This window comes from Talpa occidentalis, unplaced genomic scaffold (assembly GCF_014898055.3).
Source record: "Talpa occidentalis isolate TD23 unplaced genomic scaffold, MPIMG_talOcc4v2.1 talOcc4.5, whole genome shotgun sequence".
Classification (NCBI taxonomy): Eukaryota; Metazoa; Chordata; class Mammalia; order Eulipotyphla; family Talpidae; genus Talpa; species Talpa occidentalis.
Genome location: NW_023604861.1, coordinates 77,399,829 through 77,421,508, shown reverse-complemented (window position 1 = coordinate 77,421,508; position 21,680 = coordinate 77,399,829). Strand labels below are relative to the sequence as shown.

At 47.5% G+C, this 21,680-nt stretch overlaps 1 pseudogene; it reads left to right on the top strand.

Annotated features, from left to right (window-relative positions):
• The window catches only part of LOC119258561 (GTP-binding nuclear protein Ran-like), a 58,468-nt pseudogene extending 38,501 nt beyond the window's left edge, over positions 1-19,967 (top strand).
• Positions 19,968-21,680: the final 1,713 nt, after the last annotated feature.

Sequence of the window (21,680 nt, the reverse complement as noted above, 5' to 3'; positions counted from 1 at the left end):
AGATTGACTGAAATACACTGCTGAGGGGAGCAGCAGGCAAGTCAGGACAGGTCTGCTGCTCCATGTGTGTAGCTCCCTGGCCAGGGATCAAACTCGTGCTTGCATTGACTGCAGATGGCTTCATAGCTTGAGTCTTAACTCCTTGCGTCACCAGGGAGGCCCAACATGTGCCATCATTTTATGTTCTCCTAAGAAAGAAAAAATAATGCCATTTGGCGAAGGGTTTCTCAGCACAAAGAATTTTTATTTGATACTTACCAAAAGATCTCTTTTAGATTTTCATAAAGAGATGTTTACCATACGTTAGTCTTGCACAGAGATAAAAAGAAAAATATAAGTGAAATAAATCAGTGAAGGGATTCCCAAACTTTTTTTCCCCTTTATTGAGGTAACTTTGGTTTATAACACTGTACATAGCTAGAGAACAAGGTTTGCAACTCCTCAGATTTTTATTTCTACATTACCCCCATCACCAAGTAGGCCTTACCCGAGGCCACTGGGCCTCCCTTCCTTTGTTCCCACCGCCACCCTGAACCCCCAGCAGCCTCCAATCTGCAGTCATATTTCTAGGGGTTTTTTCCTTCTATATTTCATACATGTGGAATCATTTGGTATTTGTCTTTCTCCTTCTGACTTATTTCACTTAGCATAACCCCCTCCAGTTCTACCCATGTTGTCACAAATGCCAAGAGTTCACCTTTTTTTAAATAGCTGAGTAGTATTCCTGTGTGTGTACACACAACATTTACTTAATCCGCTCATCTGACTCTGGGCACTGAGGTTGTTTCTGTAGCTAGGCTACTGTAAATAGTGCTGCAATGAACCTAGAAGTGTATGTAGCCCTTCAAATGAGTACATTTATAGTCTTCTGGTAGATACCTAGAGGTGGGATTGTTGGTCACATAGTAGATCTATTTTTAATATTTTGAGAAGAACCCTCCATGCTGTTTTCCCTAATGACTCAACCAGTCTACCATCCCCCCAACACTGTACAAGCGTTCCTTCTCCACCCCCTCATCAACACCGTTTTTTTCTGATCTTTCTGATGGGGCCATTCTCATGAAACTGAGGTGGCATCTCTTTATGGTTTTGATTTGCATTTCCCAGCTGATAAGCGATGTTGAACATGTTTTCATGTGCCTGCTGGACATCAGTATGTCTTCTTTGGAGTAGTGTCTGTTTAGCTCTTTTGCCCATTTTTTGATTGGATTTCCCAAGCTTTTTCACTTTGGGGATCCCTCTTCTGACCACTCTTTGACTCAGAATCACTGAGGCTGTAGCTTCCCCACACACTGTCCTGTATGCCAAGAGCACTGGTGATGTAGCTTAGCTAAAAAGAGGTACCACCATCGTCTTGGGGTTTCCTTCCAAGCAGCTGCCACCCGGTCATAAGCTGTGGTGTATAAGCTCAGCTTACACGGTGCCACTGTGTCGTTACTGCAGCTCGCCTGACATATATTTTAAGACGGAACCTGATTTCAGAGACTGCAAGGTGTGAAAGAAGTAATTCTTGGCGTCAATGAGACAGCAGCACTCACTGAAATAACTCCCATCTAGAGTCATGGCTTAGAAGTTTTGGGAGCTTACCCAGGGTCACTTGAGTCAGTCAGTTGCAAGCTAGGGTTTGGACCCCACTCACCTGGCTCCTGATAACCCCTTGCTGTGGTGCCCTGGGTCAGAAGGGAAACTCCAGGCCAGTTCCCGGAGGAGGGAACAGGAGCTCAGAGTCACAGACTATCTCCAGGAGCCTGATGCAGAGGAATCTACGTAATTCATCACAAAGCAAAGGCTAAGGCTTGCTATTTTCATGGCTGAAGATGTAACCACAATGAGGCACCACTTCTCACCCTTGGGGTGGCTGTGATAAAAAGCAACAGACAGTACCAAGTGTTGGTGAGGATGTGGAGAAATTGGAACACTCATGCCTTGGTTTTGGGGTTGTAAAATTGTGCAGCTGCTGTGGAAAGGTGTTCGGTTGTTCCTCAAAAGGTTAAATAGAGAGTTACCATGTGAGCCAGCAATTCCACTCCAGGTAAAGACCTGAGAGAATTACAAACATATGTTGAGACAAAAACTTGTAATTGAATGTTCATTGCATTGTTTATAATTGCTAAAAAGTGGAAACAACCCAAACGAAATGTGGCATCTCCAGACAACAGACTATTATTCCTTCATAAGGAATGAAGTACTGACACAAGCTGTAACATGAATGAACCTTGAAAAGATTCTAAGTAAAAGAAGCCACCACAGGGCCTCCCTGGTGGCACAAGGGGTTAAGATGCAACCTATGAAGCTGTCTGCAGCCTCTGCAGCACGAGTTTGAGCCCCTGACTGGTCAGGGAGCAACCCACATGGCGCAGCAGTCCTCTCCTGTCTCTCCCGTTGCTCCCCTCAGCAGTGTACTTTGGTCAATCTGCCTGTTCTGTTCCCCACTCTGTCTCCGGTGAATCTTCTCATCCCCCACACTTCTGGCCTGTACCCCAGCTCTTGTATGCATAAATAAATAAAATCTTTTTTAAAAAAAGAAGCCAATCACAAAAGACCAATTATTGTATGATTCTACTTGAACAAAATGTCCAGAATAGGTAAACTCGTAGAGGAAAAAAGTAGATTTAGTGTCTGCCTGTGACTGGGTGGAAGAGAATGGGGGGTGGCTGCTAATTTTTAGGTAGGTAGGGGTTTTCTTTTCGGGGTGAAGAAAATGTTCTGTAGTTGGATAGTGGTGATACTTGTGCAACATTGTGGATATACTATAAACCACTGAATTGTACCCTTTAATGTGGTGATTTTATTTGATGAGAATTGTATTGCAATAGAAAACCCACTTTTTTAAAAAGAACCAATTTACTTCTCCATCCACACTCCTGTGGGGTAATAAAAACATAAACTGGTTGCCCATCAAATGGAAGCCACTGATGGCGGACAGACCCCTCTGGCAGGGGTGGAACAAAGGCTGAGCTTTTAAGATTCACATTCTGGGTGATCAGCAAGGACCTCATGAAAGTGGTGTTTGTTTCCATTTCCTTACCTCCAGTCACTTGCCATAGTTTGATAATGCTCTAAATTACAGGACCCAGAACTGGTCTTTAATTACAGAGTGCTTTAATAGGGTTTGCTGGCAAATGCCATAGAATTAAGGGAGCCACTAATGAAATACAGCATCATTTTATCTGTTCTCCAGTGGCAGCTTTTAAAACGCAATTAGTACCATGCAAGATATTTATTTAGGATTTTATCTCATTTAGTCATCCCGTCTCCAAATGAGTGTCATACTCCCAGCTGCTTTTTTACTCCTTCACACCGGTATTTTCTCATTTTCAACCCTCTCTTTTCTTTCCTCTTAGACTCCAGGGAGCCAGAATGTCGTGCCTGGGGGAGCTGATTAAGGGAAAAAATCTTAAACATTTTCACCCCCCGGTCTTCCCTCGGGTGGATGGATTGGGGAATGGACACTGGAATCAAGCTAAAATCCTCGATGGGTGCCAAGCTGATACCTGCAGGACAGCAGCACTGCTCCAGGTGAGCCCGCCTAGTCCTGCCAGCCTGGTACCTCCCTCCTGCTCCGGCTCCAGGCACACTTCTGGAGCTGACTAGGTCCTTCCATACCTGCCTACTTTTGCCTCAAATGCCTACTCAGATGACATATCCTCTGCAGTGCCTTTCCTTGTCCTCTCACCATCCCACCCAAAATGGGACGCATTCCTTTTGGGGCGCCTTTATCATTGCTCTGCAGTTCTCGCCTCTGTCCATGGCTTGGCAGCTGGCAGCGTGTGTGTTCTCCTCGAGGGCAGAGTGATGAGTTCATCTGTGTGTGCCTCGTGCCACACCCTGTGCCGCAAACACCCTGAAGGTGCCAACAAGCACTTGCTTTGTGAAATCATTTCAGGTCTTTCCTCTGCCACGGAGCCATCAATGAACCGATGTCTCTAAACCGGCTCATCCTCCTGACAACTCCGGGGGTTTACCTGGGTTGCGGCCAGGCTGTGTCAAAACAAGTAGGACTTTGATCAGTGTCCCAAGATGTCCACATGTGCCAAGCATCATGCCAGCCATGGGGGGGTGTCACAAAGCACAAGACAATATGGCCCCTGCCTTCAAGGAACTTACAGGGACGAGACAAACATCCACATGCTTAGGTGGCAGGGGGACCTGGCATTCTGTATCCTGCCGGCCTCGTAGGGAGAGTAGCCCGTGCCAGGGGAGGCCCTGTGTGCCTGTGAGCTCCCTGATGGAAATGGAACCCCAGAGGTGCTTTCTCTTCTCTTTCCTTGTTCCAACGACCAAGTTTAGAGGGCCCTCGCTAGGAGCAGGATTTCCCTGACCTTCCCTGAGCGCAGCTCTCTTCCTCCCTCCTGGCAGCAGGCAGAAGCTGTAGTCCCTACAGGGCTGACGTACCAGGCCCTGGAGGAAACACATGCCCCTCCCAGCTCTGCTGGGGATCCTCTGGGTCAGGAGGCCCTGAGCATAGTGGTAAGATGGACACTCAAGGTGGGCACTAGAGCTGTGAAGTAGAAGACAGCTCTCCAGTTCCTTAGTTAGAAACCATCTAAGTGTTAACTGACTGAGGACAGGGAAGCCGAGCCAGGAATTAAATTCCAGCTTCCCAGAGTTCTCTGCAGGGGAGTAGGGTCTCGCGCCAGATAAGAAGCAGGGTTACCCTACCTGCCATTGGCTCCTTCTTGCCGTCTCGCCACGTGTGTTTCTTGGGACCCTCATGGGAACAAATTGCTTGGATTCAGATCCTGCTTCCTGGTCAGTTCTTTGGCTTTGGGCAAACCCCTAACCCCTCACTGCCTCAGTTTTCCTCCTCTGTAAAAAGGGGCTGTCACTGTGTTATTAAGTTTACACATGTAATGCTTTTTGGTTACTTTTATGGAGAGGGGTTGCTTTGTTCTTTGATTTTCATAAGTAACATTGGTTTCTAACATTACATAGGTTTCAAGCATATCGCACTATAACTTCAATCCATACATGCTACATTAGGATGGCCGTCAAAAGTCTAGTTTCCTTCTGCCACCTTACAATCCATCCCCTTTAATCGATTTGCTCACCCACCTCTCTTCTCTTGCTGGCTGCCATCCTGTTGGCAGGAGGGATATAAAGTGCTTTGAACCACTCTTGGCTCATGTTCGCTGTCATTTTTTCTACAGAACCCAATTCCTTCGGGAAGCTGTCTTTTCTCCTCCATGACAGCCCTGTCATGGCAGAAGCCCTCCAACTGAGCAAGCGAGGAACCTGGAGATCACCTTGACATTTCCTTCCCTTCCCCAGACAATCATCAAGGCTAATTAAACTTGTAATAACTTGTACTAACTTTCCACTGTTGCAGATTGAGACCATTAGGATGTGTTTGGCCCCGCGGACTAAAAAGTCCTACCAAAATGGACGTAACATACCTGGCATTTTATTAGCTTCCTGCTGGGTAACTGGTGGAGGGCAGATTATCAGGCCCTGCATGATCAGGATTCTGCAACATTCTCTGCTATTCTGTCAGGTCTGCCTTCCTTTCTAGCTTTACCTGTAGCCCAGCTGCCTCTTGATCTGCACTATTTTAACACTTTCAGAGAAAACAAAAGACTATCTTGTCCAGCTATGAAGTAAAATTCCTTCCCATCGGCCTGAGTGAGACAACTGAAGAAGCCATGTGTCCATTCACAGCCAAAAGTCCTGATGTGGGGGCCTCTCTGGTGGTCCAAGGGATTAAGCACAGCACTGTGAAGCTATCCGCAGCCTCTGCAGCAAGAGTTCAATCCCCAGCCGGCCAGGGAGCTACCCACATGGCGCAGCAGACCTCTCCTGTCTCACCCGCTGCTCTCCTCAGCAGTGTTTTCAATCAGTCTGCCTGTTCTATTCCCCGCTCTGTCTCTGGTGAATCCTCTCATCCCCCACACCTCTGGCCTGTACCCCAGTTCTTGTATGCATAAATAAATAAATCTTTAAAAAAAGAAATCCTGGTGCTACGCATACCAGGAACTGGGTTCTCCATCTTTTGTTTTCTCTGAAAGTGTTAAAATAGTGCAGATCAAAAGGCAGCTGGGCTACAGGTAAAGCTAGAAAAGCAGGGAACTGCATCCCACCATCCGCTGCCCGTGGTGGAAAATGGGCCTTTTAGCACAAAAACACATTCAAATCCTGCTGAAAATATAATTGGTATTAGAAACTGAAAGTTTTGCTTTAATGATCCTCAAATTTGAAAAATATGAATGAGCTAATTATCAACCTTGAAGTTCCCCACTGTCCTTCATGATGGATCTGGAAGCAGAGGTCCCCAGGGCTTTGGCATCATGGTAGTGGGCAGAGAGAATGGAAGGCAGCGGCGTGGAGGAGAGGAAGCAAAGCACTTTGCTGGCTTCACAGGAGATGGGCTCTGAATGGACTGGATGGAAGATAAGAAAATGCTGCTGCAGCATCTTTTGCACCCTGGGAAGGTTCTCGATCTGCTAATTATTTTCTTTCTAAAAACAAACTTAGCCATCCAAAGAATTGAACAGGAACTCTAGCTATTTGTATACTGGTGTTTACAATAGCACTAATCACATTAGCCAAAAAGTGGAAACAACCCAGAGTCATCAGTAGATGCCTGGATAAACAAAATGTGAGATATACATACATGGATTATATTATTCAGTCTTAAAAAGGAAGGCCATTCTAATATGTTTCGACACAGATGACCCTTGAAGATAGATTATGTAAAATAAGCCAGACACAAATGAACAAATACTCTATGATTCCACTTACATAAGGTTCCTAGAATAGCCAAATTCTAAAATAGTAGTTGCCAGGGCCTGGGGTTGGGGGTTGGTACAGATGGGGAGTTAGATGTGGGGTTTCAGAATATGGGATGAAAAAGAAACTCTGAAGATGGATGGTGGTCATAATTGCACAACAATGGGAATGTACTTCATGCTACTAAACGACACACTTAAAGTGGCTAAGCTGATCAATTTTATGATACAGATATATATGAAAATTATGTATATTTATGTGTGTGTGTGTCTGTATATGTGTGGCTCACTTTCCCGGACATTGAGGACACAAGTAGGGTGACAGGAGACTCTCAAAGAACCATTGTTGATGGACTGATCTGTCTGAAATGAAGACAAATGGTTAGTGCTACACTTTCACGCAGGTCTCAGAATGATGATGATGAGACTGGGTCTCCCAAGGACAGAGTGAGAAGGCAGCCACGTGTGAGCTGGGCCCCTCCCGCCCCTGCACAGACCACCAGCTCCTGGTAAGAGGGACACACACCCCTTCTCTTGTCTGCAGGGAGCAGGCTGCAGAGTGGTGGGAGGGGCCCATGCCCCTTCTCTTGTCTGCAGGGAGCAGGCTGAAGAGTGGTGGGAGGGAGGTGAGGAAGAGAGGCGAATTTCCCTGTTAGGCAGGAACATAGTATAGGAGAGGGAACTGTCTTTATTCTTTGAATGGAAAATGTCTCTTTCAGACCCGGTTTAGATCCTTGTCCCTCCCCATTCGTTTTGCCAGAGGGACGATGGAACAGCTGTCACCAGTTGGGTCTGACTCATTAGTTTATCATCTCTCCCATCCCTCTCCGTAACCCCCTCCCTACAAGCCCACCCACCCCTAAAATGCCCGAGCACAGTTGACTATTTTAAGAACTGAATTCCCTGTCGGCATGGCAACTTCCCGGCTGTACCTCTTGTCATAGCTGCCTGGATGGAAGAAAAGCCACCTTTCGCCAGGACTCCAGCCAGCCTGACAGCGGAGACGTTCACAGATCAGGCGTGACTGGAGGCTGGACACCTAGTCCCCGTGGCATATATTCTTTGTGTGTTGCTTGTTTTATAGACCTTTAAAAATGCAAATACTATACTTTGTGTGTGTGTGTGGCGGGGACCCTTGCCGGTGGCCGGGGATCGAACTGGCACTGGAGAGGCTGCAGGCAGCCTCGCAACACAGCGCTCAACCGCAAATACTATTCTTAACAGACTGGCCATACAACAGCAGGCCCAGGGCCAGAGCCTAGGATGGTTTACCCAACCCCTGCGGTGGGAGGCGAGCAGCAGGTGTTCACTCTGGCTGGGGTTCTCTCTGTGGAAGTCTGAAAGGTTTCTGAGGGGAAGGGGGCTAAGGGGTGTCATAGAAGATGGACAAGGTGATTAATTTAGTGTTAGCCCCCTTAAATTTCCTCTAAATATCTACATATTATTACACTTTAAGGATTTATCTGTATTCTTTTTGTGCTTCAAAATGAAAGACTTAGTGAAAGCGCAGGCACATCAGTAAAATACAACCTGAGAAAGATGACCTCCGCCCTGTGTCCCTCAAGAATGAGGAGCTGAATAAAACAGGAGAGATTTTAAAAACAAAAACCAGGAGAGATTTTGTAACTGTAAGGTTGAATATTTGCACCAAGACTGTGCCTCTTTCAGGAACGTGAGATAGGAGAACAGCAGCCACAGAACTGCACCAACTGGTTATTTCCAAGATGGAGACTAAGTGCCATGGGAGGGGGGAGGGGTGCCAAAGTGCCTGGTGCAGGAGACCTCCTGTGTCATGGTCAAGACTCTGCCCTTAATTCATGACATACCAGCCCCCCCCCCAATTAAAGGAGAAAAACTCCAGGTGAAAGTTTATGTGTGTGTAAATATATATATATATTTTTTTTTCCAATATGAGTTCCCTCTTCTCCATTGCTTGCTAGGCAATAAAGTTCTTGGTCTGTTAAACTGAACCTGGCTTCCAAATTTTTGGCTTTCAGCCACCACTTAATGTAGACCCTCATCTTACGAGGGTTTGATAACATCAGGATAAACCCTGGTCACCATAACCCAAATAAAGATTGAGGCTTATAGTCTGTGATTTCCTCTGTAACCTCTTTGCAAAGATCAGGTTCTCTTCAGAAATGTTGAAAGAAGAATGTTTCTGTTGTGTTTAAACCATTTTTAAAAAATTTAAGTATAAATAATTAGAAATTATTATGGAGATATGTAGGCATATACAAAAGTAAAAGGATTAATCAAACAAACTTGTATATATCTGGCATTACTGATTTATTATTAAAGGTTATTTCTGCGTAAATTAAAAAAAATGTAATTTCTTACAACATGGATGGAAAGGAGGAGAGAGGATACCTCTGTAAATACTATTTGCACTGAATCATGTTCTAGGGCACAGTTTGAAAGTGACTGGGGAGAAGGAAAAGAAGGAGAATATCTATAGGAAAGAAATGAGTATTTCTGATTGATGGTTACCATGGGAACTACAAAGTTAAAAAGGTTGAGTTTACTTATGGGGCAGTAAGTTTCCTGCAAATAGATTCTAGGTCAGAACTTTAGGAGAAACCCTAGGCTGGTCCCGGGATACCTGTTTCTGGTACTGCCTCCAACCCCCAATACTGTTCTTTTTTTTTTTAAGATTTATTTATTTATTTATACATGCACTGGGCACAGTCAGAAGCGCGGGAGGGTGAGAGAATTCACCAGAGCCAGAGCAGGGAGCAGAGCAGGCAGAAGGACCGAAGTACACTGCTGAGGGGAGCAGCGGGCGGCAGGAGAGGTCTGCGCGCCATGTGGGACCCTCCTCCGGTGGCCGGGGAGCAGCCGGGGGTGGAACCGGCGCTACAGAGGCTGCGGGCAGCTTCGCAGCCCCGGGCTCAACCTCTGCGCCACCAGGGGAGGCCCAACAATACTGTTCTTAGTTTGAGAATATTCTCATTCTGAATTTCTTGGGTTTGGTTGAGAGAGAAATATTTTAGTGTTTTGCTCCTCGGTTTCAGAACTGACTTTATTTTGTAACTCACTTGGAGGAGTTCTGGGTTTTTATAGCCAACCGCTCAGTCCTGTTCACAGTAACTGGAGGGCCTCTAGCTCCTGGGAGGAAAGCTTTGGGAGGACTGGTGGTGATCTGGGGTCTTGCTCCTCACACTAGAATGTGGAAAGTATAACCTTGGGCTCCAAAAGAGCAGGAATCCAATTTGAGCCAATCAGATTCTGAGGTTTGGATCTCACGTCCCTCCTCCTCACCCCCATCCATTAATGGCTAATGTGCAGGGCTGCTTTAGACATGGATTATTAGCTCTCAGGCATATCGGCAAAAAGTGGAACTTTGGCATCAAATTCCTTGACTTGGGTCCAATCTGTACCGCGTGTTATTTCTAGCGACACTCAATGTCACCCACCAGCAGGGTGGGGGGCGGGGAGAATACATAAGATGCCTAGCACCCATACAGGGCAGGCCCGGGGCAGGAACGGACTGGCACGAGTTATCAAGGGGTAACGTGAGCAGAGGGACAGGCAGAAGGCCGCCTCGGACAAGGACGGAGATAAAACCCCACAACGACAGGGCCGCAGGGCTGGGACCCTCAGGCTCGAGACCTTCGGTTTCATCCCGGAGACTGCACCGGCGGGACACGGTCACCAGGGGGCGCACGTGGCCGGGGTCTCGGGAATCGGGCTACGCAGGGAGAGAGGAGGGGTTGGTCAGGGGTGTCAGCGGGCAAACAGCAGTGACAGGCTTCTCATGACAGTTGCTCCCCTGTCTGTATCTCCTCAGAATCAAAAGGTCCTCGGAGACAGTGACTGTTTCCGTCCCCTTGCTTCTGCACCTGCACACGAGTCCCTTGCCCCGATTCTAGGTTAGTAGAGGGGATCCCCCTCACGGGAAGGTGATCCGGGAGAACCGGGAGGAAAGTGTAGGAACTTCCAGCAGCTATTCTGAAAAGGACGATGTCAGCCCACCACTGTTGGCAGGAGGGGGAGCGGGTACCCTTGAAAACTTAGGGGTGGAGCCTAAGGGACAACCTACAATTTGGAGAAGTAAGGCAATGCTCCACCTTCTTGATTTCAAGACTCTTATGCTCTTAAACATTATTAAGAACCTCAATAAAGAGGTGGGTTTTTTTTTTTTAGGTTATTGTATATTTATATGGGTGTCACCTAGCAATATTTACCACATTAGAAATTAAAACTGAAAATTTAAAGATATTTATTTATTTAAAATTACAATAATAAAACCACTCCATTAACATAATTTAAAAACAATTATATTTTCCAAAATAAAAATATTGTGAGAAATGTGGCACCATTTTACATTCCTGCAATTTGAAAAAATGTTTAACTTAATGAAAGACAGATGGAGTCTCATATCTGCTTTGGAACTCACTCGTGATATAAGGCTGAGTTTTCCCAAAGCACATAGCTTTTTACCTTGATGAGAAAATGAGAGTGAAAGGGGCAAATAATATCATATTATGAAAATAGTTTTGACCTTACAGAACCTCTTCACATTTGATATTGCATGGACTATAAATTGCATACAGTGCTATTTTTGGATAAGAATGGAGAGATTTCTTGCAAAAGGAGGGTTGCCTGTGGTAAGGGCTGAGGACTGAGGAACAAGTTACCCTGACAATCACCCACTGGCAAAGATGTGGCCTCTGTGGTTTGTGTTGCACATCTACTCACACCCAGTGAATCCATTGGGTGAGCACGAGTGAGCTGACTTCCTGCCTTCAGTTCTGAATTGCAGTGGGCAGAGTGGTGGACAGACTCCTGTTTAGAGATCAAAAGCACATTTAAAAGTTGATTCTGGGCCTCCCTGGTGCACAGCGGTTAAAGTCTCAGCGCTATCAAGCTATTGCCAATCACTGTAGCCTGAGTTCGTTCCTCTGCCGGGGAGATAAACCACATGGCACAGCAGACCTTTTGTGCCTCACCTGCTGCTCCTCTCAGCAGTGTATTTCACTCAGTCTGCCTGTTCTGCTCCCCACTCTGTGTCTGGTGAATCCTCTCACCCCCACACCTCTGGTCTATACCCCAGTTTTTCTATGCAAAAAAAGAAAGATAAAAATAAAATCTTTTTTTTTTAAAGATTTATTTATTTATTTATACAAGCACTGTGTACATAGAGCTTCCATATGATCCAGCAATTCCACTCCTAGGTATTTACCCAAAGGACACAGAAACATCAATTCCAAAGAGCACCTGCACCCCTATGTTTATAGCAGCACTATTTACAATAGCTAAGCTTTGGAAACAGCCCAAATGCCCAAAAATAGATGACTGGATCAAGAAGATGTGGTACATATACACCATGGAATATTACTCAGCATTCAAAAAAGATAAACACATGCAATTTGCAGCAACATGGATGGGGCTGGAAGGGATCATGCTCAGCGAACTAAGCCAGAAAGAAAAAGAAAAATACCGGATGGTCTCACTCATAGCAGGAATCTAGAAAACTTAAATAAGGGACCAGGAAAATGAATAACTATAAGAAAGTGAAAATCAAAATCAACAAAAAACTATGAACCAGAGAAACTCTATGGAGGGTGGGAGGCAGGGAGGGGAGGGATTGGTGTCAAAATAAGGGTGTTGCAATTGTATGGGGAATATAAAATAAAATTTATTAAAAAAAAAAAAAAGAAGCGCAGGAGGGTGAGAAGATTCACCAGAGCCAGAGCAGGGAGCAGAACAGGCAGACTGACGAAACACACTGCTGAGGGGAGCAGCGGTCACAGCACGAGAGGTCTGCGTGGGCCGTGTGGGACCTTCCCCGGCGAACCAGCGCTTCAGAGGCTGCAGGCAGCCGCGCAGCCCAGCGCTCAACCACTGCGCCACCGGGGAGGCCCAAAATCTTTTTTTTTTAAAAAGTTGATTCTCCTTTGGGGAAGTTCTCATTTATCTGACTCAGATACTCTGTTGACTTTGAACCTATCTTGTGGGTCTTTATCAATCGCCAAATATTTCAAAACAAAGGCCCCACTCACTCACATTTAATAGAATGGCTATCATCGCAAAGACCAGAGATCACAAGTGATGGGAAGGGCGTAGGGAGGGGATGCTGGTCCATTGTCAATGGGAAGGTCACTATGGAAAACAGCAGCAGAGCCCTCATAAAATTAGAACTACAACTACTGTGATCCAGCAATCCCATTTCTAAGTATATATCCAAAGGACATGAAAACAGAATTTTAAAGAGGTGCCTATACTGCTACGGTCATTGCAGCATTATTCACAATGGCCAAGAGATGGAAACAACCTAGATGAATGGATAAAGAAGATGTGATAAGGGGCCTCCCTGGTGGCACGAGGGGTTAAGACAAAACCTATGAAGTTCATCACAGCCACTACAGCACAAGTTCGATCCCTGGCCAGGGAGGTGACCCACATGGTGAAGCAGACCTCTCCTGACTCACCCGATGTTCCCCTCAGCAGTGTATTTCAGTCGATGTGCCTGTTCTGTTCCCTACTCTGTCTCTAATGAGTTCTCCCCCCCCCAAAACTCTGGCCTGTACCCCAGTTTTTGTGTGTGAAAATAAATAAATCTTTAAAAAAAAAAAAAGAAGATGTGATAAATATACATAATGAAACATTGTATTCAGGCAGGAGAAAGGAAGAAATTCTGCCACTTGGGACAACATGGATGTACCTGTAGGTCATGCTAGTAGGTCAGAGAAAGCCAACTGTTATATGCTGTCACTTATACATGGAATCTATAATAAAATAACCAAACTCACAGAGACAGCAGAGACAGAAAGTGTCAAGAGAATGATGGTTACAGGGACCAGAGGGTGAAAGGAATGTGGTGATGTTTGTTAAAGGGAACAAACTCTGAGTTGTAAGACAAATAAGCTCTGGGATGTGATGAACAGCACGACGATTACAGTTAATGATAGCGTGTCATAGACTTGAAAGTTGCTAAGAGAGTAGATCTTAAATATTCTCACCACAAAAAACAAATGGTAATTATGTGACATGGGCGATGTTAGCTGACTTACAGTGGCAGTCATTTTGCAATATGTAAATACATCAAATCAACACGGTTGTAGACCTTAAACTTATGCAATGTTAGATGTCAATTATATCTCAATGCACCTGGAAAACAAGGATGGCCCCAACATCTCCATGCCCCTAGGCCTCCTGGGGAGTCTGGGCAGCATGTCTGCCACTGAAGAGGTGATGTGGGGACACTCAGAATGGATGAACAGATCAGGGAAATTTCTTCACTATTAATTCCCTCTGAGGACCCCTAACCTGCGTGATTATTATAATTATCTGATGCATGGTGTAAGAATACTGATTCCTGGGTCCAATTTGGGTCCATCAGGGGTAGATATCAGCTTTAAATCCCTGGTTTCATGATCAAACCCCAAGTTTTGGGAACCACTGTTCTCTTCTCCTTCCAGCTCTACAAACACCCCTAGAGAGCCTCCCTGGTGGCACAAGGGGTTAAGCACAGCACTGTAAAGCTGTCTGTAGCCTCTATAGCACAAATTCAATCCCCAGATGGCCAGGGAGCTACCCACATGGCACAGCAAACCTCTCCTGACTCACCTGCTACTCCTCAGCAGTGTATTTCAATCAGTCTGCCTGTTCTGTTCCCCACTCTGTCTCTGGTGAATCCTCTCCCTGCCCCCACCCCGCATCTCTGGCCTGTACCCCAGCTGTTGTATGCATAAATAAATAAATCTTTAAAAAAAAAAAAAGGCCCCTAGAGAGCCCAGTACCTAGAGACTGGGTAGATAGGGATGGGCCTGGAATACATTCTGAAGATCAGCTCAGTTCATCCTGATATAAATGTCCCAGGACTACTCCGCCTCCAGGCCTGTTGTAGCCTGGTGGCACAGCCTGAGTGTCACAGAAACTTTGGGGCCCCACTCAGAAGTGGCACAACCTAGCCTTTCTTCCCTTAGCCTTTGAACAGTCAGAACTCCTCCATGGGGCCTAAAGTTAAAGTTCAGGGTTTACAAGTCCCATTTGATGAAGGTGAAGCCTTCTTTCCCAGTCCCAGAAGGAGGGAGGAGACCCCAAGTCTATCCCATCTTCTCAATCTCCAACCCAGCTCCCACCTGAGCTAGCCTACACCCACATTTGCCCACACATACCCCTCACCTGCTCTGCACTTTTCCAGCACCCTTCTGACATAGGTGTAGGTGTTTGTGGACAGAGACACATTCATCTTTCAAGAGCCAAGCTAAAGTGGGGTGGAGGTGGGTAGCAGAATTATGATCTCAGCTTTCTTCATACCAGAAGCCCTGCTCCAGCCTTCTCCAATTTTGGAGGGGATTCTTTAGTTCCACCATCGCAGGAGCTGCTCCTCTCTCTCCACCTGCCCTCCCAGGCCACTCATTTGAGTGGCTATCTGTTTGGCTCACAGACTTTTCCTAACTGGACGCCTAGACCCTGGCTCCCTAGGGAATAGTCAAGGGCCCCTTGGATCTTCCCTGCAGTCAGCCATCCTCACCCTCTGCTTTTGTCCCTGGCCTTCAAATTTACTCTGCATGGCACACGTTTGTGTGTTTCAAAATCAGCTCATTTTCATGAATCATTTGCAATATGGAGTCATGATGAGTGACTTCCCCCTTCCCCAGGACTATCCAGGCACACACAGACATGAGCTTAGGAAGAGAGTTAGCTTTATGGTGCCCTTTCCAATCCCTGCCCTCTTCCCTCGTTCATTCTCCAAGTGGCTGAACTCCATGGGAACCAGAATCGGGGGTTGTTTACTGTCAGCTTTGCAAGATGCCATTCTGGGAGAGGCTTGGTAAAATGAAGAGTGGGCAAATCAGGGCAATCTCCCAGTTCTGGCCACAGAGGCTGCTCCCATGTCAATCACACCCGAATCCCTGGGGGTGGCCCAGCCTCCCCACTGGCCGCACCTGGCAGCAGGCTGAGGACCACTACCTGCTCCCAGTTCTTGGGAACACCTTCCCTTACACCCTAGGACTGACTTAGTTTGGAAGCCATCTGAAACAATCCACCTTCACCCAGTGGGGGAGGGGGGAGGGAAACAAACTCAGAATGAAATGAAGAGCTTTAGGGAGTTTAGGACATGTCATCCCAAAATATGCTGTTTTGGTATATGGATTATTTTGAGTGAGGCACTTGAAGAATAGCAAATACAGAGAGAGGTTTACTCTGAACTCCCCTTATCTGCCTAATGACAGATCCTTTAAAGGACTCTGTTGTCCTAAATGCCCTCCTGGAGAGTTTCATTAACCTGGAAGACACACTTATCTCAAGAGAGGAGACTAGGAGTCCACACCAGACACAGACTTTGTCACAAACTATCTTACCTCCCATCTATTTTTCTAAGGGCACGTTCATCCTTCCTAAAAATCATTGACTCCCCCATAAATTGTCTATATCTCCTCCCTCCCTATTAGGCTGGTGTACAAATTCTCAAAGCTCACCTCTTTGTTACACATTCTTTTTTTTCTTCGTGTGACACCCTGTTCAAGTATTAATATATAATAAATTATTAAATAATAAATTAATAAATTTGTATACCTTTTCTCCTATTCATCTACCTGTTAATTTATTTCACAGACCCAGGTATTGAAGTTAGGAGGGTAAAGGAAATTCATTTACTCTTTCTTTCATCAAGCATTGATTGAGCATCTATCCTGTACAGCCGTGTGCTAAGTATTAGCATGTTTGGTTGAGAAGAAAACATAAGTACAGGTCTCTGCACTCCAGTTCTTCTATGCATAACTAAATAAAAATAAATCTTTTTAAAAACAAAAGAGTAGCAGAGAGGACACCGTAAGTTGGTTACTACAGGGACAGCTCAGCTTGCTCCCCAGGATCCTGGCCCACCTCGGTGGCCTGGGGCTTTATTAGTGACTAGGAATATTTTTGATGTTGTTGTTGTTTTTAAATGTAGGTTTGACTTTTTTTTTTAAGATTTATTTATTTATGCATACAAGAACTGGGGTACAGGCCAGAGATGTGGGGGTGAGAGGATTCTCCAGAGACAGAGTAGGGAACAGAACTGGCAGACTGATTACAGTACACTGCTGAGGGGAGCAGCAATGAGTCAGGAGAGGTCTGCTGTGCCATGTGGGTAGCTCCTTGGCTGGCCAGAGATAGAACTCATGCTGCAGTGGCTGCAGATAGCTTCATAGGTTGTGTCTTAACCCCTTGCGCCACCAGAGAGGCCCAACTAGGGATATTTTTGGAAAGAAGTTATTCATCCATGGCAATTCCTCAGCAGCTATGAGGGGAAATTCCACATACATCTCAGGATCTATGTTCCGTGAACACCTGTGTTTTAAAGCACAGACTCGTATGTTCTACATATTGATATTACGTTTTGTGAGCTCTGCGGGCAGCGCTATTACTCCCAAGGAAACGGAAACTCAGAGAAGGGAATTAGTTTGTCTAAATTTCTCAGGAAGAAGATTTGGGCGCAAACTTCAGGTCTGTCCGACTCCAGAGCTCTTTTTGTAGCAGCAAACCCGTCCCAGCTCTAGAAATAAGGGTTTCACTGAAGGAACTTGGTAAAAACTGGCAGGGCCATTTCAATGGCATCTAAGTGGGGCACTATAAATGCCAGGTGCCACCAGCAGAACAGAGGCTGGGGGCTGGCAGTGAGGGGAGGGTCTTGGGCACGGCTGTGGTGGGCAGCCAGCAGGCGCCTCACGCCACCACTGCCATTACTGTCAGTTAGACTGTGCCAGACACTCTCGCACGCATTACCTTATTTAATATTGACAACAACTCCCATTTTTACAGATTAGGAAACCAAGGGCCGGAGAGGCAAGGTCACGTTCCTTTTTCACACTCCTCCTCTGGTAAAGCTGAAGCCAAGACTGGAACCCAGCACTGACTCCTGGGTTGTGCCTTGCTGCACAGTGCTGTGCCTCCCGTGGAGGTGGGTACAGGGATGAGCCATCTGGAAATGCATTTACATTTTTGGTAGTGTGCTCCCCAAAGACGAGAACAGCATACAAGTTGACTACGATACTTTGCAGCTCCTCCCATCACTGAAGTCCACTCCTTCCACCCCCTTGAATTTGGCCTGGCTTTAAGACTTGCTTTGACTGAGAGTACATGATGGAAGCGAGGATGCACCTGTTCTGAGACTAGGTCTCAGCAGTTTGGCAGTGTTTGCTCTCCCCATCCCTGGGATGCTTCTGTCCCAGGAAGAAGTCTGGAGTGGCCAGCCTGAGGGATGAGAGCTGCATGGCCAGTGACCCTCTCACACCGCCAACAGCCTGCCAACCACCAGCCCTGTCATGTTGTGTCGTCCTGAACCAGCCAGCATCCTGCCAGCTCACCACAGTCACGCATACGTGAGCCCAGCAGAGCCAGAAATCTCCCCACTGACCCAGAGTTGTGAGCAAATTGAAGGATTACAGGTTTAAGCCACTGGGCGGTTTGTTATGTAGCAATAGCTATGGTAGGGAATAACCTCAAAGAAGAAAAAGGTGTGAAGTTGCAGAAATTCCCATCAGAGAGTATGGATAGGTAGAAACCCTTTGGGTGTGAAAAGAGGGATTCAGAAGAAAAAAGTGGGGGGATTGCAGGGTGCTCTCCTGGCTCCCTCAGAAACCTAGCACCCCCACCTCTTTGGGTGTCCATCAGATGGAGGAGTAGCTTATGTTTCTGGAGACAAACTGCAGACAAAGATGCTGAAAGTAAGAGCCCTCGGCCACCAGCAGGGCTGGCTGCCCCTGGCTGGATACAGGGGTCTTGCATGTTGAGCAGAAAGAGGACCTGAGAAGCTCCTGGACTCTCCCTGGGACCCTGTGTGCCGTGCAAGGGCACCAGCTCCCTCCCTGGGGCTACTGCAGCGTTCCAGACAATAAACTATATGGCCCTAAATTCAAGTAGTAGCTGTGATGAGGAGAAGACTGGAAAGAGAAATGTTTTATGCTACAAAGGACAAGAACACTTGGACTAACTGAAATGGAGGGAGTAGCCACTGGGGGTGGGACAATCTAAAACAGCAAGACCCTTCAGAGTACAAAAGAAGCCCCTGAAACTTAGAAAAGGGAGGAAGAAAAGGATTAGATGATACTTACTAAATGTCACCACCATATCAAATGTACACGTTATGGAATAGCCAGGTCTTTCTGATGGTGACACTGGTTCTTTTTGACATAACCTGCCAGCTTTCGTCTTTCAAAGGGTGTCCTTCCTTGAGGCATTTGAATGTTAAAGAGTCAAATCCCGCAGGTCCAGGGATGATGCTGTGGCGGTGGACTTTTAGGCTGTCACTGAACGGGGACCAAAGGTCTTTCTTTTACGCGGGCCTCCTCCCTGGGCTCTTGGCCTCAACGGTAGCTACGAAACCACCCAAAGCATTACCCAGGACGTCAGCGCCGAGCCCCTCTAATTTCCTCCAAAGTTGCTCCCCGGTTTCTCAGCCTTGAGCCACGGGGTGAGGGCGACGGGAGAGCCCGGCGCGGCCGCCAGAGGGCGCTGTGCCGCCGCCGGGCGCGCCGCGGCCGCCAGGGCGTGTGGCCTGGCCTGGGCATTTTGTGTTGTTTAATGCCAGCGTTTACTGCTTTTTCCTTTCCGGACGTGTTTCTAATTTACCAGGATAGCTCTTCTAGGTTAAAAAACAAAACAAAACAAACAACAACAACAAACAAACTTAAAAATGGGGGAGAAATGCATGCTTTAACTTTAATTCCGAGGTGGGCAAAATGTGTTAATGCCAAAGGCAGTTTTCTTCAGAAACCTCTGGGACTCGGGCAGGGCAGCCCCCAAAGCCTCCCCAGCAGCGACTCCCGGCGTGGGACCCCTGCACACGGCACGGAGCACACGGACCCAGCTCCTCGGAACCCTCTCGCTCAGAACCAGCAGCCCGCGGACGTCCCTCTGCGGCAGCGGGAGCGCTTCGGGCCGGCCGGGTCCAGACCTGGGCCCGGGAGGACCCTGCAGCGCGGAACCCACGAGGGGCCACGCGGCGACCCGAGCCCCGACTTCCCGCCGCGGCCGCGGCCGCGCGACGCCTGGGGTGGGGCGCTGGTGCGCGCGGGCCGGGCGCCGTCCCGGGGCTCCGGGGCAGCCGTGCGGGACCCGGTGCGGGGCCCACCGCGGGGGGCGGGCGGGGCGGCGGGCAAGGGGGACCGCGAGGGAGCGTCCTGTCAGATGGGGTGCCGGGAAGGTTCCCCCAGCCCCACCCCGGTTTGGGCGGAGGCTAACAAACCCGGTCACCACCCCTAGAACTCGGCGGAAAGACCTGAAGACCGGTTTGACTGCAACGCCTAATCACTGGGGTGGGGGCTCGGGTGGGGTTCGGGGTGAGTGTCTGATTGGCGACTGTGTTCTGTTTTTCAAGCCAGAAAAAAAAATCCCCTGTCCCTGGGGAGGCTTCCCAGCCACTTCTCCTGCAGGATGCTGCTTCTCCTAGGAGCCTCCTGGGATTGGCAGAGTTAAAATCCTTTAACCCAGGATGCCTTGGGCCTTTTGTTCAGCTCTGACAATGGAATGGGTGGAGGGGGCTGGGAAGGCAAGTAGCTGGGTCCCGGTTGTATCTGTGGGGTGGGGGTCTGGTGAAGCTTCAGTCACTGGCTGAAAAAACAAGCAATTTAGTCGGGGGGGGGGGGGGTGCGCGCGCGCTGGGGGAGGGTGTAAGGAAGCCCAAGGCACAGGGCAGCAGCTCGTTAACACGTGTGTGAGTGCCTGCTGTGCGCTCAGCAAACCCTTAATTACCCAGGGAGACCTTCCAAATCTGGGAACTCAATATTGGTCCTTAAAAGGATGGTTATTGGGTTTTTCTTGTATCTGGAAGCCAAGGGGACTGACTCCAACTCCCCTGGGTGCCCAGATCCTTCTAGATGTCTTTATCTTCTAAAATCCTGTGCTCCCATGGGATGGCACGCAATTATGGACACTCAGAAATGCATACACTTCCGTCATATTAGTATCCTAAAAACTTTACTTTGAATATAATCAGGTCTTTGATTCATGTTGTCATAATGAAGTACCCACTAACTCAGAGGACTTGGAGTGACAGCATTCAAATTCTCCCTCCATGCAGACACCCCCACCTCCCCACAGGCATTCACCTTTGTAGTTAACCTGGCCCTCATGTTCCCTTGGGTATGTCTTGAATTCTCCAACCTTCCTTTTCTGGCACTACAGTTGCCTTTCTGGGACATCATCCCCATTTTTACAATCTAGCCAATCACATCCCTTCTCCATTCTGTTTTATATCTGTCAGTCAGTCAACATGCATTACGGGAAGCCCCCTATGTGCAAGCCATGTTCTGGAACCTGGAATACACCCGAGACCAAGAAAATATCTGCTCTTAAGGATTTTATGCCTAATAAGAAGGAAGAGAAGAGACACAAAGCTAAATTAATGTGATAAAGTGGGGATAGCATGGAGCTGGTGGGCACTGCTTCATTCAGCCAGGGAAGGCCTTTGAGGAGGTGACATCTGAGACTTTATGGATGGTAAAGAAGCAGTCGCTGAAGATAGGGGAAGAGGGCTCCAAGCCCTCTGCAAAAACGCTGAGGCAGGAAGGAGCAGCTTGTGTTCAGGAGACAATGTGAAGACCATTGTCATGGAGCAATGTGAACGAGGAGATGGAGGGGCCCTGAGGACTGAGGCAGGGACACGGCCATCAAATCCTCATGGGCCTAGGTAAAGGATATGGGCTTTATATGGTTGCAATGGGAAGTCTTTGCAAGGGTCTGAAGCTGGATGTGAAGAGATTTTATCTACCCTTTAGAAAGCTGGCTCTGGCAGCTGGGTGGAGCAGGGAGCGGAGAGAGAACAGTGAGGATGTGACTGCAGAGTCCTGAGAGGAGATGGAGCCAGGAGTGCAGTGATGGAGGTGGTGAGGTGTGATTCTGGCCTTTGGACAGACTCTGGAGCTGTAGTGGGCAGGAGGGTTGGTCTGACCTATGATAGGAGAGGAACTGGGATTGAAGGCCCCATTTTTGGGCTAACTAGATGAGTGGGATGCCCACAGG